The sequence below is a fragment of the Leguminivora glycinivorella genome, chromosome 2 (genome assembly GCF_023078275.1).
Source record: "Leguminivora glycinivorella isolate SPB_JAAS2020 chromosome 2, LegGlyc_1.1, whole genome shotgun sequence".
NCBI lineage: Eukaryota > Metazoa > Arthropoda > Insecta > Lepidoptera > Tortricidae > Leguminivora > Leguminivora glycinivorella.
In genome coordinates, this window is record NC_062972.1 from 18,471,088 (window position 1) to 18,489,104 (window position 18,017).

Below are 18,017 nucleotides of genomic sequence, written 5' to 3' on the forward strand. Positions count from 1 at the left end.
GATATCAAATAACAAACATTATAAAAGAATAGGTACAAACGAATTGATGAATTCCTCCTTTTGGAAGATTGGAAGTCGGTTAAAAATGAATACTAATTGTTGATAAAAAAAATCCTCATGGAGTTAAGACCGCCTTTTAATGTGAGTTTATTATGTCCTAAAAACGTTTCGTAATAAACAAAATACCATTATAGTTAAATTTTCTATAAAGATGAAGCAATTCATGTGTTTGGCCTTTTTTGTCAGCCTGATACGACACAACGTTCTCTTGATCTATGTATGCTCTTATTGGCTTTCCTTTCTTGAAAGTAAAATTGATAACTTGCCGAAAATGAGTGTTTAGGGGTTAGGAAAAGTTTTTTAATAATCTCAAAAAGAACTTTACGAAAATCCCCGTTAAAATAAACTGCAAAAGTTTTTGCGACACTGGCTTTACCAATTATTAATCATAGCAAAGTCCAGAATCGAAAATTCGTAAATAGGGGTAGGTTGTGCGCAGACGCGAAGGCTGCTGCGCTGTAGTGGGGAGCAGAAGTTGTACCCACCGCGGGCCGAGTGCTCGCGTCGCGCTGTGCCTCGAGGATGAAGTGAATCGTGCTCAGTGAGTGATAAAGTGATGAGTGCGCTCGTGTGAAACACCGGGTAAGTGACAATTTTAAAACACGTTTCTTTTTAAATTGAGCACGGAAAATCTTGCGTGGAGAGTTAAAGGCTTAACGTGATAAACAGCGCGGACGGTTGATTTATTTCGTAAACTTTTTGAAAGTTCCCGCTTAAAAAAATCTAATTTGTAGAGGAAAATTAGTTCGACCTTTTTTGTTTTATTATGACATTCATTTAATGACTTTATTTTTGACAACACATGTTGCCAACACGTTAGGATTTTTTATTGATTTTTTAATAGTAACTTACCCACAGTTTAAATTAGTTTCTAATAAAATCTAGTAGGTAAATGTTTTATTTTATGGAAATAATAATACCAGGGATAAAGTTGCTAATGCAAGTCCTAACACTTGAATAAGATGACAAACATTATCTTCTATGCCTTATAATTAAGTTTATTAAAAGGTTTCATTGATTTGACGAAGATTTGTGAATCAGTTCTGTTACTCGTACTTAACTGCTGAGGGCCACTTGCACCACCCGCAACCCGCCCTTAACTCATGATTAGTGGGCTGTCAACTGTCAAATTCCATATAAAATGGTGGGTTAACCTCGGGTTAACTCTCCATTTTCGATGATGCAGGTGACCCTGAGTATAGTAGCAAAGTGGCTCGATCTATTTCAGCAAGTGTAAAGAGAGCATGGGAACGGAAAACTGTAACGGCAAGAGGATACCTCTTCGAAGTTACGCAAGAAGACAAATAGCAGATTGTGTCACAAGTGAGGAAAATAACATATATTGAAGGCAGGCGTACATTAAAAGCGAATTATTCTATACTAGCTTTTGCCCGCGGCTTCGCTGGCATTAGAAAGAGACAAAAAGTAGCCTATGTCACTTTTCATCCCTTCAACTATCTTTACTTAAAAAATCACGTCAATTAGTCGCTCCGTTTTGCCGAACAAAGAGACACACACACTTTCCCATTTATAATATTAGGTATGGATTTTAATCCTGGGCGTAGCGAAGTCTAGTGATGGATTTGGAACGACCAAAATGAACATTAAGGTACAGCGGAACAAATCTCGACTGGGGGGAAAATGTAACTGGTCCATTTTTTTCATGTTTTACAATGTTTGCATTATTAAATAGAGTGTCCACCGGTTATATACGGTAGGCGTGTTCAGTGGATACATGTAGAACTCAACATCATAGTGTAATAATAGAAAAAATGGATTAGTTACAATTGCCCCTTAGTCGAGATTTGCCCCGCTGTACCTTATGTATTTGGCTACCATGTGACACATACTACCTACTGCTTTTCACAACGATTATGAACGCGTAAATTCTATAATGTACAAATAAGAAGCAACAAAATGCAATCGACTATATTATGTGCAAAATCTTTTCGTTTCGTTAATATTTTATACTCAACATAAAGGTCTTGAACAGAAAATTGCCCCTTTGATCCGTCATAACCGGAAATAAAATTCAACTTTCTGAATGGGTGATGTGAAAAAACAATTTGACATGGCTGGTAAACAAGCTAATCGTAAATTTATAACATAATTTACCAAATATATATCTACATATATACTACTACGAAGGAAAACATCGTGAGGAAACTGGACTAATTCCAATAAGGTCTAGTTACCCTTCGGGTTGGAAGGTCAGATGGCAGTCGCTTTCGTAAAACTACCCTACGCCAAATCTTGGGATTAGTTGTCAAAGCGGACCTCATGAGCCCTGGCAAATGCCGGGATAACGCAAGGAGGATGATGATGACTACTTACTACTAATATTATAAATGGGAAAGTGTGTCTGTTTGTTTGTCCGTCTTTCACGACAAAGCGGAGCGATGGATTGACGTGATTTTAAGTGGAGATAGTTGAAGGGATGGAGAGTGACATTATAGGCTTTTTTAGGGTTCCGTAGTCAACTAGGAACCCTTATAGTTTCGCCATGTCTGTCTGTCCGTCCGTCCGTCCGTCCGTCCGTCCGTCCGTCCGCGGATAATCTCAGTAACCGTAAGCACTAGAAAGCTGAAATTTGGTACCAATATGTATATCAATCACGCCAACAAAGTGCAAAAATAAAAAATGGAAAAAAATGTTTTATTAGGGTACCCCCCCTACATGTAAAGTGGGGGCTGATATTTTTTTTCATTCCAACCCCAACGTGTGATATATTGTTGGATAGGTATTTAAAAATTAATAAGGGTTTACTAAGATCGTTTTTTGATAATATTAATATTTTCGGAAATAATCGCTCCTAAAGGAAAAAAAGTGCGTCCCCCCCCCCTCTAACTTTTGAACCATATGTTTAAAAAATATGAAAAAAATCACAAAAGTAGAACTTTATAAAGACTTTCTAGGAAAATTGTTTTGAACTTGATAGGTTCAGTAGTTTTTGAGAAAAATACGAAAAACTACGGAACCCTACACTGAGCGTGGCCCGACACGCTCTTGGCCGGTTTTTTCTCTTTCTAACACCGTACTTCCCTAAAATGGGGGTGGAATTTTGTATGGAGCATGCCGAATATTTGAATTTAACGCGAGCGAAGTCGTGGGCAAAAGCTAGTCCATACTAATATTATAAATGGGAAAGTGTGTGTGTCTGTTTGTTTGTCCGTCTTTCACGGCAAAACGGAGCGACGAATTGACGTGATTTTTTAAGTGGAGAGAGTTGAAGGGATGGAGAGTGACATAGGCTAGGGTCTCTTTCTAACGCTTCGCCGCGGGCAAAAGCTAGTAAGTATATAAAAGAAAACCCATTTAATGAAGCAAACGTATAAAATCTAATGAAATAAAATTCGGGGTTCGACAAAATTAAATGTTAATATTTTGGCACGATTACTTTACCTGCTATTTTTACTTTTCCTACATAATAAATACATGTGTACATTTAAATTTATTTCGACTCATTTCAGTGTAGGTACTTATAGATATTTAAAAACTTGCGATCTTTCCTAAATTCCCACATTATTATCTACGGCTATACATAAGTCTCATTTAGAGAAGATTATTTATAAAAAGACTTCTGACTTTCAATGGACCTTTGGTCTGCTTGTCCCTAACGTGACTTACGGGCGAATCGAAAATACGACACTACATTGACATTAAAATGACATTGGAATTATGTTACTCAGTGTTCGCACGATACAAGTATAGATAGATTACATAGCTGAAATGTTTTGTGACATGTTTGTTGACTTCGACTCCGCCTCAGCCGACAATTTACATCTGAGCTAATATATTTATTTACTAGCATGGAGCCGGGCAGCGATGACTTCGTTTAGCGCAGCGGCCTGAAAGACTAGCTACGTAATCCATCCATACTAATATTATAAATGGAAAAGTGTGTGTGTCTGTTTGTTTGTCCGTCTTTCACGGCAAAACGGAGAGACGCATTGACGTGATTTTTAAGTGGAGATAGTTGAAGGAATGGAGAGTGACATAGGGTGCTTTTTGTCTCTTTCTAACCCCCCACTTCCCTAACATGAGAGGTGGAAGTTTGTACGGAGTTCAAATTTAACGCGTACGAAGCCCTGGCAAAAGCTAGTAAAATAGTACATTACTACAGAGGCCGGGACAAATGACCCCATTTCCCGCCGAGGTATGTATAGTGCTTTTCTCAAACATGGTATGAAATAAATAAAGTCTACTGAAAATAGTAACTTTGGATGGCTGTATCTCCTAAACGGTGCGTCATAGCGCAAAAATAATCGAATTTTCGTTCCCCTTTAAAACTTCGTATACGCCTATAAAAAAACAAAAAATTAAAAAAAAAATTAAAAAAAAACGAAAAAATTTTTTTTTGTATGAAAACGCACCCAAAATCAAATATTGTCTAGGGCCCGTACCAGTTGCAGTCGGCACGTCTATAAAGCCCCTTATAGTTTTTTTTTAATTGGCTAAATACCTGGATGTTATGTCACAATTATCTGTGTTTGGAAATTAAAAAAGAAGACTTTGCCGGCCTTGGCCTGCAAGGTTTGTATGAAATTCCATTATCTATCAATCGTCCTAGCCGCACCTGCAACGTCATACTTCGCTGCCAATTATAAGGCACATAACATCAATATTTCATACCATGTTTGAGAAAAATAATTTAGGTATGTTTTTCAAGATCCGTAGCGTATAGAGTTATCTTGCTCGCGGGAAAATGACAGGATATTTTTGGGTGGGTAGGTATTATATGCTATCATTACATGTACCTAGTTGGTGACTTCCACGAAGATGCGCTGCACCCCTCTTCCTAATCGCTTGTAATACAAATGTGGAACACATTAATTAGATCACATATCTATAGTGTAGAAATCTAGTACAAATACTCTTTTCAAAGGTTTCAGACTATTCAGCGACTATTAGGGAGTGGGCGCGTCTTCGTGAATGACACGATTGACATGAACTATAGAAATAAAACTATGGAAACGGATCAAATCGCGTATAATGAATTTATGTACAGTTCATCCCGACGTTTCGAACACTTTACAGCATAGCAGCAGCTTTTTGAATATTGTATAACTAGCTTTATTAATAGTGTGTGAACCTGCCTTAAAAATCTATATTATTTATGGTCATTGTTCGTTAATATTTCGTGTATGTGGGTAGCTTTTGCACATTGTAATTTTTCCTCAGTCACCCGTTGACCACGAACGTTGTAAAGTGTTCGAAAGGTCGGGATGAATTATAAATTCATTATACGCGATTTAATGAATTTATGTACAGTTCACTGTACATAAATTCACAGTACACTGTAAGTGGAGTGAATAGAAACAGGTGTCTGCGGGGCTGGAATAGGCATGTGTCGGCTGCGCATAAGCAGGCTAGATTAGATTTTCGCACATATATCTTACATAATAAACCTAGGAGCGGCCCCATTTATGAGGCTATGTGCCATAGTAGAAGAATTTTTAAATCTAGACTTAAGTTTTGTCAAGCCAATCAGGAACAAATTGACATGGATATTCTTGCCTCGCAGCATGCGTCTAAGCAGTTCAGTAAGTTTTGGAAAAGCACAAAAAAGTTAAATGGTAAGATATCTTTGCCGGTTAATGTTGAAGGTATTTCTGATCCTGTAAATATTGCTAATATGTTTGGGCAGTGTTTTAAAGTAGACTCACCCCTAAATTCATGTGCTATGTTTAATCCAATAGACACTACAATGACTCCTGTCATTGAAATAACTCCAACCATGGTGGGTAGCGCTATTAAGGGCATGAAAAGGGGTAAGTCTCCTGGACATGATGGGCTAAGTATAGAACATCTGCAACACGCAGGTCCGCATTTGAATAGAGTATTGGCTATGTTTTTCACCTTTTGTTTACGCCACTCATACTTACCTTGCGACCTTATGAAAACTGTTGTGATACCGCTGATAAAAGACTCGACAGGGGACATTTCAGATAAAGCGAACTATCGCCCCATCTCGCTTGCTACAGTTGTTGCGAAAGTGTTAGATAAAATACTGGATGTGCATCTTAGTCAACATATAAACCTGTGTAATGCACAGTTTGGATTTCAGGAAGGTTTAGGTACTGAGAGTGCCATTCTAACACTGAAGCATACTGTTGATTACTATATCAAGAGAAAATCGCCAATATACGCATGCTTCCTAGACTTGTCCAAAGCATTTGATCTTGTGTCCTACGATCTGCTTTGGGACAAGTTGGGGGCTACTTGCAATCCATAGAACGACGGACTCAGCAGCACCATATCGTCCGCATAGCTTATATTATTAAAACTTATATTATCTAGCCGGCAACCGATATATGTGCTACTCAGCTCGCCAATCAGCTGATCAATATACAAGTTAAATAATCTTGGAGATGTCAAACCGCCCTGTCTGACCCCACAGCTGAGTGAAAACTCGTCAGAATAGACATTTGCCCACCTAACCTTGTTTTTTTGATTACTGTACCAATATGAAAAGAGACTGACCACCTCAGGTGCTACGCCCGTAGCCCCCAACTTGTCCCAAAGCAGATCGTAGGACACAAGATCAAATGCTTTGGACAAGTCTAGGAAGCATGCGTATATTGGCGATTTTCTCTTGATATAGTAATCAACAGTATGCTTCAGTGTTAGAATGGCACTCTCAGTACCTAAACCTTCCTGAAATCCAAACTGTGCATTACACAGGTTTATATGTTGACTAAGATGCACATCCAGTATTTTATCTAACACTTTCGCAACAACTGTAGCAAGCGAGATTTACAACTAATAAAAATATGTGAAAGGTATGCGGTTACACATGGCTTAAGGTATAATGTCAAAAAAAGTGAGTTCATGATTTTCAAAGGTAAAAACAAGTTGCCCCTGTACATTCCACCACTTCTTCTAAACAATATGCCTCTAAAGAGGGTACCAGAATTTAAATATCTGGGCCATGTACTAACCGAGGACCTTAAAGATGACAGGGATATAGAACGTGAGCGAAGGTCACTGTCCGTTCGTGGCAATATGCTGGCCCATAGATTTACTCGTTGTAGTGTTCCTGTAAAGCTTACTCTTTTTAGAGCCTATTGCCAAAGCTTCTACTCGTGTGGTCTATGGGTCGGTTTTACGCAGCGGGCGTACAGTGCACTTAGAGTGCAGTATAATAATGCATTCAGGGCATTGTTGAGGCTCCCTCGCCATTGTAGCGCGTCGGGCATGTTTGCGGACGCCGCTGTCGATGATTTTTATGCGATAATGCGCAAAAAGTCGGCGTCCGTAATAAGACGTGTGCGAGAGAGCGGCAACAGCATCCTGCGGATGATAGCAGACAGGCTGGACTCGCCCGTCCTTGGCCGGTTCGTGGATCTGCACGTGAGGGATCCGTGAAAGTATTGTTTGTGTTGTGTTAATATTTTATTTTATTTGTACTAAATTAGTCTAACATAGTTATTAAGTTTTAGAGCTACTAACCATATTATGGAACCTGTCTTCTGAAATAAATGATTTTTATTTTTTTTATTTTTTTTTTATTTTTATTTTTTTTTTAATCCGTTTCCATAGTTTTATTTCATGAGTAACTACCGCGGTAACTGAAGACAATATTATTTATGGTCATTGTTCGTTAATATTTCGTGTATGTGGGTAGCTTTTGCACATTGTAATTTTTCCTCAGTCACCCGTTGACCACGAATGCTGTAAAGTGTTCGAAACGTCGGGATGAATTGTAAATTCATTATAATTATGCGATTTAATCCGTTTCAATAGTTTTATTTCATGAGTAACTATCGCGGTAACCAAAGATAATATTATGATATGGATATCGAGCGTGAACGATTGGCATCTTGTGTACACGCCTTGATATTTATCAGTGCACTCATACGTTCGAATTTGATTCAGACTGGCAAGGGAGAGGAAAAGTTCAATATTTTCAGTTTGTAATTTTATTAAAATTATTGAGCGTTGTTGATTTTATTACTTCATGTCAGTTGCGGTGAAAATACCGAAGAGGAAATGAGACAAATATTAACTGTACTCGTACGGAATTGAGAGCGGAAAGAGAATTAACCTTAAATTACTTAATAAGGCTTGTGCTGAGCTACACACGGTGAAGAAGACTGGAGACCTGGAAAAGCTTAATTTATGGTCACTAATTGTTTGGTGCAAAGAAAGATAAATAAATATGTGAGCCTTAATCGGGTTAATGTTTACGGAGAAAATAGGCTACAACAGACTGATATAGACGATAGACGCGCGAGTGATCCTATAAGATCTTTTTTTTTCTGAGGTATGGAACCCCAAAAAGGGTCGCAGTCTAACGCGTTGGTTCGAACAACCAAACAACGCCTTGAGGTTAAATGTAGAATAGAATAGAATAGAATTCATTTATTTAACGTCACAACATGGTACACACAAAAAGAAGAAGGCATGCAAACAAAACATACAATGGACGCTAAATAGGACCCTCACTCAGCATGGTGCCACGGCAACCCGCAGCGCTGGTTTTCTGTGAGGACCTAGGTTTAGTGGCGGCACGTACACATTGCATTAAAAAGATCAAAATAAGGAGGAGGAACTTGATATCAAAATGATTATTTCTACATAAAGATTATGTATTATAATTATGTAAGTATTTAATTTAATTAATGAATGTATAAATTAATACAACTTTTGGATGACTGCTGATAACCTGGTTTCATCTTTAGAGACTAAATATAAATAATTATGACATGTGACGTATGCGGCAAGAAGTGTCGAGCAGCGATAGGCTTATGTACGATTCTTTCGATAAGAGGAAAGGCGTTGGGCGGTTCAACCGCTTCTTCTAGTAATACAGAGTTGCAAAAATCATCCGTCAGGGATGCAGTGGCCAATGATGATGAGATATATACTTCACGGCCTCTGTACCTAGTAATGAACTATTATTGCATTTGTATCACTCTCAGATACACCCGGGCGACCAAGTTGCGGGCAGCTTCAAATTATTCGTTTTATATGCGTTCGAAATTGAACGCTTCCGTAACAGATAGCAGTTATTTCGTTTGACTGATTGCGTATGGGTTTTCTACCTCTATAACAGCCTTTAGGTACTACCTACCTACTTTATCGTGCTAGTACGCAGTAGTCTTTATGTACCTATATCGATTGTCGAAACTTCGAAGGGCCAAATACTGTAAAACTTCTTAAAATACACGTGTGGAGGATCCCTTCGGTCGTGTGTAGACGATGATCGTTTACTTTTATGTTTTTTAACCGCCTTCCAAATCTCAAAGGAAGGGGTTCTCAATTCGTCTGGTTTTTATTTTTATTTATTTTTTATTTATTTTTTTATGTTTGTTCCTCGATATCTCCGTCGTTACTGGACCGATTTTGATTTTTTTTTTTTTATTGAATGTATATGCATACAGATTGGTCCCATTTTTCTCAGAACCTAGTTCTGATGATGGGATCCTGGAGAAATCGAGGGAACTCCTCAAATCTGAAAGGCATACATATGGTGATTTTTGTGTTTTTACAGGAACAGCATACATTTACGTACGGAACAGTGACATTTGGTGCAGTGGAACTCCTGATGATGGTCAGAATGGAACTCCTCAAATCTGAACGGCACACTTATAGTGACTTTGGTATTTTTATAAGAACAGCATGCACTTACGTCCAGAACAGTGACATTTGGTGCAGTGGAACTGCTCATGATGGTCAGAACGGAACTCCTCAAATCTGAACGGCACACTTATAGTGACTTTGGTATTTTTATAAGAACAGCATGCACTTACGTCCAGAACAGTGACATTTGGTGCAGTGGAACTGCTGATGAAGAGTGAGCCGCTCCTGGTTAGAGTTCCATTCTGAAAATCACTCTCATCTGTAAGTACTTCAGAAAGTTCAGAATCATCCAAATTTCAAAATTGGTTCAGAAATGACGGAGATATCGAATAACAAACATTAAAAATATACAGACGAATTGATAACTTAATCCAACATTTGAAAGTATTTATCACCAGAACCCCAAAGGAAGGCGGTTTTTTTTTCTTAAAAATTATTACTTGTATAGTACTAATTCGGCATCGCAAGTTATTTGAATAATTTATTTGATAGTGAAAATGAAGCTATCCGTTTAGCTGCAACGTTCTACCAGGGGCCCATTTCTCAAAGCTACAAGTTACAATGTACAAGTGGTTGTCAATGTCTTATGACAAGTTGGAAAGACACTTCCGCTTGTAACTTGTAACTTTTAGAAATGGGCCCCAGCAAGCCTTTCCAACTGTCACATGCAGTGGAATTCAGAACTGAACTAAGATTTCCCGTCTTTAATATCGATTATAGATGGGCCAAATATTCGGTAAATATTCGGTATTCAGAAAATTTGGCAAGTTTTTCAATGTTCGTATTTGGCCGAACTTACAGTTCGGTTACATTTCCGAATATTTACCAAAATATCTGGGCAACCGAGCTTCGCTCGGTTCTGTTTCGTATCCTTGACATGTGTCGCCATCTAGTTCAAAAATGAATAGTACCTACATCGAGCGAAAGAATTCTCAGCCTTAACAACACAACTACTCCACACGAGATGGCGCGCATTTCGCCAGAAAAACTCAAATAGTGTATTTTCTATTCGTTTTAGCCTTGACCTGTGTCGCCATCTAGTGTTTGCAATAAATAGTACTTACATAGACCGAAAGAATTCTGTCCTAACAGTACAACTACTGCACACGAGATGGCGCGCGAAGAAAAACGCATGAAAACTCGAAAATTCGCGTTTTCCGGGACCTAAGGATAAGTTAGACCGATTTTTCACCCCCAAAAACCCCCACATAACAAATTTCTGCGAAATCGTTAGAGCGGTTTCCGAGATCGTCAGTGTAAATAAATATATATATAAATAAATAAATAAATATACAAGAATTGCTCATTTAAAAGTATAAGATAAACAAAGTACCTACATAAATAGCGTAAGTTGTTTTGTAATTCATCGGATAATGACATCCTATTTCAGCATTTAAGGAACTACCAAAGGGAGTTAAAAATGCGTTAAAATATAAAATACAATAATTTTGTAAAAAAAGTAAAATAACTTATTTTAAGAAACAGAAACCAATATTTTCTTATGCACTAAATTATACGAACATTAAGAGCCTTAGTAAGATAAATGTGTACCCATTACCAATCATTGAAACGTTTTTAACTCTTAAGCCAGGATTTCAAATATGGCTTAACCGAATATTCGGCCGAATGTTCGGTTTGGTAACAGATGAACCGAATATTCGGCCGAATATTCGTATTTAGCACAGATGTCATATAAACCATAGATCAAGCAAACGTATCTACTTAGCGTGTCAAATGAACTCAGTGAAATCCACTGAGTTGTCCGTCTTTAATCGCAGCTTGCAGCTTTCGGGCGTCAATTTTTGTAAGTTGAAGTCAACAAAAACATTAAAAATGCCTCGTTACATGATATTTAATTGCAACAACATAAAACTTATCAACACTCAAGGGCCTGAGACATATTTAAAATCACAGGCAAGTAACAACTTCAGTACAAAATCTGACACGCTCGGCCGCCATACAAATAAATGAACTCGTTTCTTCTATCTAAATCTAATTCTGTGGTATTTAGCAAAGTCCGTATTTGGCCCATATCTAATATCGATATTTCTGCCATGTTTAACAAAAGTGACTATGTCCAGAGAACTAGGCTTGTGTCGTTCACGAACTATGAACTGTTAGGAATAAAATCCCATCAATGACCGAAATGAACTGAATCTTTCCGTGGTCTGAGAATCGGTCTTTGCTCATTTAGTTCAGTATAGGATCGGCGAGCGCGAGCGGTTTGGATCGAGAACGAATGTATGACTGCGCCGACCGAGAGCGAGAGCTACTTAGCAGAGCAACAAAAAAAGACAAGTTTTCATATTAAACTTCGGTTACTTACAACCTTTCGGCCCGGAATGTTACTATCTGTGGACTATTCGTATCATTTTGACACTATTCGGTCCCATTCGTTCTGATCTTTCCGACCGCAGTGGTCGCTGGTCTGGCTGAACTAAATGAGCAAAAGACCTAAAAGAGCGAACTAGTTCGTGGGAGCGATTGAACGAGATCGGAGCGCTCCGATCAACGAACGAAACGGCACAAGCCTACAGAGAACGGACAAGCTTATTCATAATTCTATTAAAGACAACTTTGATAGACCAAGGTACTCCTTGGTCTACGCGGTCACCTTATAGACTATGTTTCAAGTGAAATACCGCATTGTCGCTTAACATAAGGAATAATAAAAAGGATGCAAGAAATTAATACGAATATGAATAAATATATTAAACTGATTTAAACTTTCACGATTTTTACACATATTTAAAATTGCAAACGGGACTTAGTCGCGGAGCAGACAATGCGGGACAATGCCGTCCTTTAAACGACGGAGGGTTGGTGTGTAAACGCGATTAAGTCCCGTTTGCAATTTTAAATATATTATAATTATAAATGTTTAACTCATCATCCACCTTGCGTTATTTCGGCATTTGCTGCGACTCATGGGAGCCTGGGGTCCGCTTTGACAACTAATCCCAAGATTTGGCATAGGCGCTAGTTTTACGAAAGCGACTGCCATATGACTTCCAATTATGTATAACTACCTTTATACGAATTATCTGTTACAGCGACCTGTGACAATATGGTAGCCATTTGCTTGAAAAAGCCAGATATAAATAATGACGTTAAATAGCATGATAAACTTAGCCCTCTTAACGTCGCGACAGGATTTTGTCCCTGAGAAATAGTTGAAGGCATGTTTACAAAAACAACATAACTACACTAGACATGAATTTACAGGAAACGAAAAAAACTAAATGTCTTCTTATATATTAGCTATTGGACATAAACGTTGTTTACGTTATTTAAATAAGTGGCCATTAGTTCCGAAACACACGATTACACATCTCAAAGACAATTATTTTTAGAAAAAATATGAAAAATAAGTTCGTCAGTTATGCTGTTTTTGTAAAATTTTGTTAGTTATGTTCTTTTTGTTAGAAAATAAAACTAGTTTCTATAGAAATTATGTTTTGTATTCTATCATTTATCTTACTAAACTAGTGGATCTACTTTAATCTTCACATCCGCTGCTGTTGTCATCGTTATCTACCTCCAGAGACGACGATTCTTGACACGTATTATACAAAATTGATTGGTAGAATTGATGGCTCGATGGTTTGACCAAAAACTGCATCAATTTTCTCAAGTCGCCTACTTTGTGAGGATTAAGGGGAAGTGAAGACTCATAAGCACGTTTTAAATTGATGTTCTTGGGCATTTTCTTAATTTTTAAAAATTTTAGCAATATTCTTTAGGGTAAGACTTTTCAACGATTCTGGGGATGAAATGTTATTTCCACTCATTTTTAAGATGTGAAAGAAACTTCTGGATAGGTTATTACGTACATCAAACGCGATAGTTTTGTTTCCATTTTTTTACAATCGTACACTTATTTGCCAGTTACATAACCTAAAACGTTACGTAAACTAAAAAGAGTTCACAGTTATGTTCTTTTTGTAAAAAACAATGTAGATATGTAGTTTTTGCAAAATGGGTATATTTTTGGGGACTGAGTGTGGACAATTGGGGTCATTTTTGGACACTATCTTTTGCTCTACGTATAGATCCTGCTTAGACGAATGCTATGATACCAAAAACTCAAATCCGCAAAAAATGTTAGTTATGTTGTTTTTGTAAACATGCCTTCAGTTATTTGTTATACAAGGGGGCAAAGTTGTATTTTAACTTTAACGCCGAGTGTGGAATTGAAAAACGAGCAAGTGAAAGGATTCTATAGTTGAACCACGAGCAAAGCGAGTGGTTCGAGAATAGAATCCTGAACTTGCGAGTTTTTTAACACACGAGAAGTAAAATACATTTGCACCCGAGTGTAACACAAAACTTTTCCCCTCATTATAGCGAGGAAACTACAACGCAAAAAATGCGTTTATCACTGCTTCTAGTAGTTCCACAGGTGGTAAATCATCTTTATTACTAGATTCACCTACTTTTATCAATTTTAAAGCAGCTAATTTGACTTTATTTAAGGTCAAATTACTTTACCCACTAGTGGATAAAATGAGGTTTTACCCGCTGGTATTAAAGGACAAAACACGTGTTTCCTAGCTAGTGAGGGGAAAAATATATTGAACTTTTCTGCGCTTTTGAAAGGCAACAATAACGCCATTATTGCCTTGTATTTAATTTAATCTCACGCCCAATATACCCTTATCCAAAACCATAAAAATACAAACTGTTTAATTAATTTCCGGTTTAGGTCAATTAGGTACAATTAATGTATGTAAAATATAGAAAACATCCATGGGTCAGGAACAAATATCTGTGTTCATCACAAAAATAAATATCCTTACCGGGATTCAATTCAATATTTCTCGTATCTTTGTTACTTAGCTTCATGATATCCCTTAATGAGTACTTTCCAGTAACAAAAACTAGTGAGTGTTTACTCCAGTTGAAATAAACTACCTAAAATCTTGTAATTTTACTGTACATTAAATAAGCTTTTTACTTGAAATACACAGAAAAAGCTTTCGCTGTGTTCTTTTATCATGCTCCTAAAATTTTATTATCAGACACGGCTGTCCGCGGGGTAATAAAAATATGCTCCAAATTCCATTCTGCAGGAATTTTCAGATAATAGGTTGTGACAGGAACCTAAGTAATAACAAAATTTCGCAGATTACAACATAAACAATACAGGCTTAATCAGTTTACCATTTGTATTTATTATTTTCATCGAGATTCCAAATTAACTTTTCTATTATCCGGGAACTCAGAGTGAAGAGAGAGATTTTGTATTATTATTAAAAAGTGGATTGTCATTTGACTACGGACGGTCATGAAGCTCGGCCACACATGCGCGTTTTGAAAGCGCAGCGATAGCGGAGCTCAATGATGGCGGTGCGCCGGAGATTGCGAGCGTATTGAAAGCGCATCCGCTCACAACGCGCGCTGTGTTATGTGTGACCGCGCGAGCGTATTCAGCGCGCATTCCGCTAAGCTAAGCTATCAAAACGCCCATGTTTGACCGAGGCTTTATAGTGAAAATCGATTTACTTAAGTATATCAAACCATTTTTGAGTAGCTAAAATTCAACTCACACACGTTTGGCTGGTATGGAAACCAGATTTTGGAGGTAAGAGAATAGGAGAGGAATGTTTTTAAGGGGAGGAAGGTTTTAAATAACACGAATGAAACCCCACCATCACATATGGAATTTGACAGTTGACGGCGCACTAACCCTGAGGTAAGTGGTTGGTGCAAGTGGACCCTAAAGGGGTAAAAATATAATTTGTGCCATTAAATAACACGAATAAAACAGAAAAAAATACGAAAAAAGAAACAATAACAATTAATCATTTAATTTTTCCAGCAAAACATGCCTAACTAATTTATAGATTTATAAAAAAAAACAATGAATCAATTGTTTTTGTCATCAAAACATGCCTAACTAATTTATAGATTTATGGACCGCAAAATAAAAGGGTGTGATATAACGTAAACTTATACCGAAAACGAGTTAGTCAAGCGATCGGTCACCGAAGTCCATGATGGATGGGACAAATTCTTGGGCAGAGCTGTGACCCACAAAATTGAGCATGATATGTCACTTCTATCCTATAATATAATATGTATGTAGAAACATATGATGTAAGAGTGATATGACACAGTTATGCGATAAATATTTGCAAAGGATACGTTTCCTAGCATATTGTGAATGTAACCAAATGTATAAAAGTTAAGAACCACACCACCCGCATAGTAGAAATAAGATCATATTTGTGATATCTAACATTGTACACTAGTTTAGTTTAGAATTCAATTAGGGTTTTGGATGAGCTTCGGAATGCAAGACAATTTTTAGTAGGCAAATTCTTGTTTAAAAGTGGCGATCTATTTACAATCAAAGTACAGGTTATAACTAAAATCGTAAGTACTTAGCCGTAATAATCGTTATTCGGTAGATAAATATCCATACTAATATTATAAATGGGAAAATGTTTGCAGATTGATGATAACTGAAATTGTGATTGAGTAAGTATGCTTAATGCACAACAGACCTGCTGTAAAAAACAAACTATGAACGCGTGAAAAATATATGCAACGCCCATTAGGCATATTTAACAAGGCACGAGTATTTCAGTCGCTTGCGCTGTATTGTGCCCATTGTTGTGCGAAATAATAATGGGATGTGACGACCCCATCGCCCATTGGTTTTACCAGTGCAATCAGTCAACGCAGGGCAGCTTGTGGCGAGCTGTTGGGGAACAGCGACCCCACGTACCCGAGTGCTCCTGGGGAGTTCTGTTACCCGTAAGGCGGGTGGGTGGGACAGGACTCTCTACCTCTGGCTTGCCTTGGCTGGCCGTCCAGAGTGGGGTCGTTAGGGCTACATGCCCCAGGGTTTGAAGTGAAAATTTGCATAAGACGCGAGTTGGTACAGTGGCTTAACGGCCACTGGGCAGAAAGCGGTGTACACCTCTCGACACCCTTGAGTTCTCACACCGGTGTTGCCCTTGAGCCATCTTGGATGTCGCTTTTTGTGGGGGCCCATCTTGTGGGGATACCGTTTTATTAGGCAGGCGTCCGGTTTTTTATCCATAGCCCAGTATTTAGTCCATCACTTTCATCAAAATAGACCAGTTCATTTTAGATTCCATTAACTCTCAAATAGTCCTTACACCCTGGCGGGTGTTGCCTCTGCGTGTGTCCCATGATACGGGCAAGGGCAACATCCGTTCGGTGTACCCCTTACATTTCATTAAAGTGTCGAAAGGGCCTCTACGCGTTGGCTTCGGCCCCGCGCACGCCTCCCAAAGGTCCGGAACACCATTGTTCCGTGATGGGAAAGATTTTACTCATTCTACTTTTGTAATAATTGGGTTAAGTGCCAAAAAGATTAAAAATTTTATTAACGCGTAACAGAATATTAAAAATTAATACAAAATAAGACTTGAAATTCATACATAATGTTCAATATTTAAAATTTTAACAAACATAAATCTTTGCTATGGAGTCCTGTGTGCGTAGCCGAATGCACAAACGCTCACGATAATATCTCTTTCACAGCTTCTATCGCTCTTGCGTATTGGCGCGACAGAGCCAGACTACATTTCTGCGGCGTTTCGGTGGCGTTTCGCGTCGCAGAAAATGCTATTCGGCTACGAGGCCTGGCCGTCTAGAGGCCGTGAGTTGAAATCTGGACGAGACAGTAATTTTTTACAGGACGCTCAAAATCATTGGTATACATAAGAAAAAACCTAGAAAATACCGAACCTAAACCTAGATAGAACCTAGGACATAAATATCAGTGTATGTATATAGTTACAGGTACTGTAGGTATTAGTAGACAGGTTTTTCCTAATGTTTGACATGTATCACGATAGTTTAAGTTAAAAACACATCAAATTTAAATTATCGGTAAAGATAGGTAGTAACCCATAACTGATAATTTTCTGCACAACGCCGAAAGCTCACTTAGCTTGGTTTGTTGTGTTGTTTATATATCACTGAGAGAAAATACAACCAGTTTTCATGTTCGTTCAACAAGTTTTTTGGTTAAAATAGCGCCTACGTGCTTTTTGGTTCAAACAACAAGCTACTTGTCATTTGAATCGGCAATTAAATATATTTGAATCAACAAGTCGATTTTATAAAAAAAACCGGACACATATTGTTTTAAACATACGTTTGGCTGATTCAAACGGATAAACCGCAACAAGTCGAACTTGTTAAATTCACAATGCAAATTTTTCTCAGATACCACGTCAACCCCAACACCCATATTTTAAAATACGATGCAGGCATCGTTAATCTCGCAGGACATCACCAAGCCAACGACGTGACCAAAGGCCCATTATCTATAAAATTGGACGGGCTCAAATGACCCGTACACGTGTCTACAGGGCACAATTTCACATCGT

The 18,017-nt window shown here is 37.9% G+C and overlaps 1 protein-coding gene across 1 annotated transcript in view; it reads left to right on the forward strand.

Moving 5' to 3' along the window:
* The first annotated feature begins 551 nt into the window (after positions 1-551).
* Positions 552-18,017, forward strand: part of LOC125236252 — a 164,842-nt gene continuing 147,376 nt past the window's right edge. Inside the window, exon 1 of the mRNA XM_048142944.1 lies at positions 552-642. The gene's annotated coding sequence lies outside the window, so the exon portion shown is untranslated. The remainder of the gene's footprint in view (positions 643-18,017) is intronic.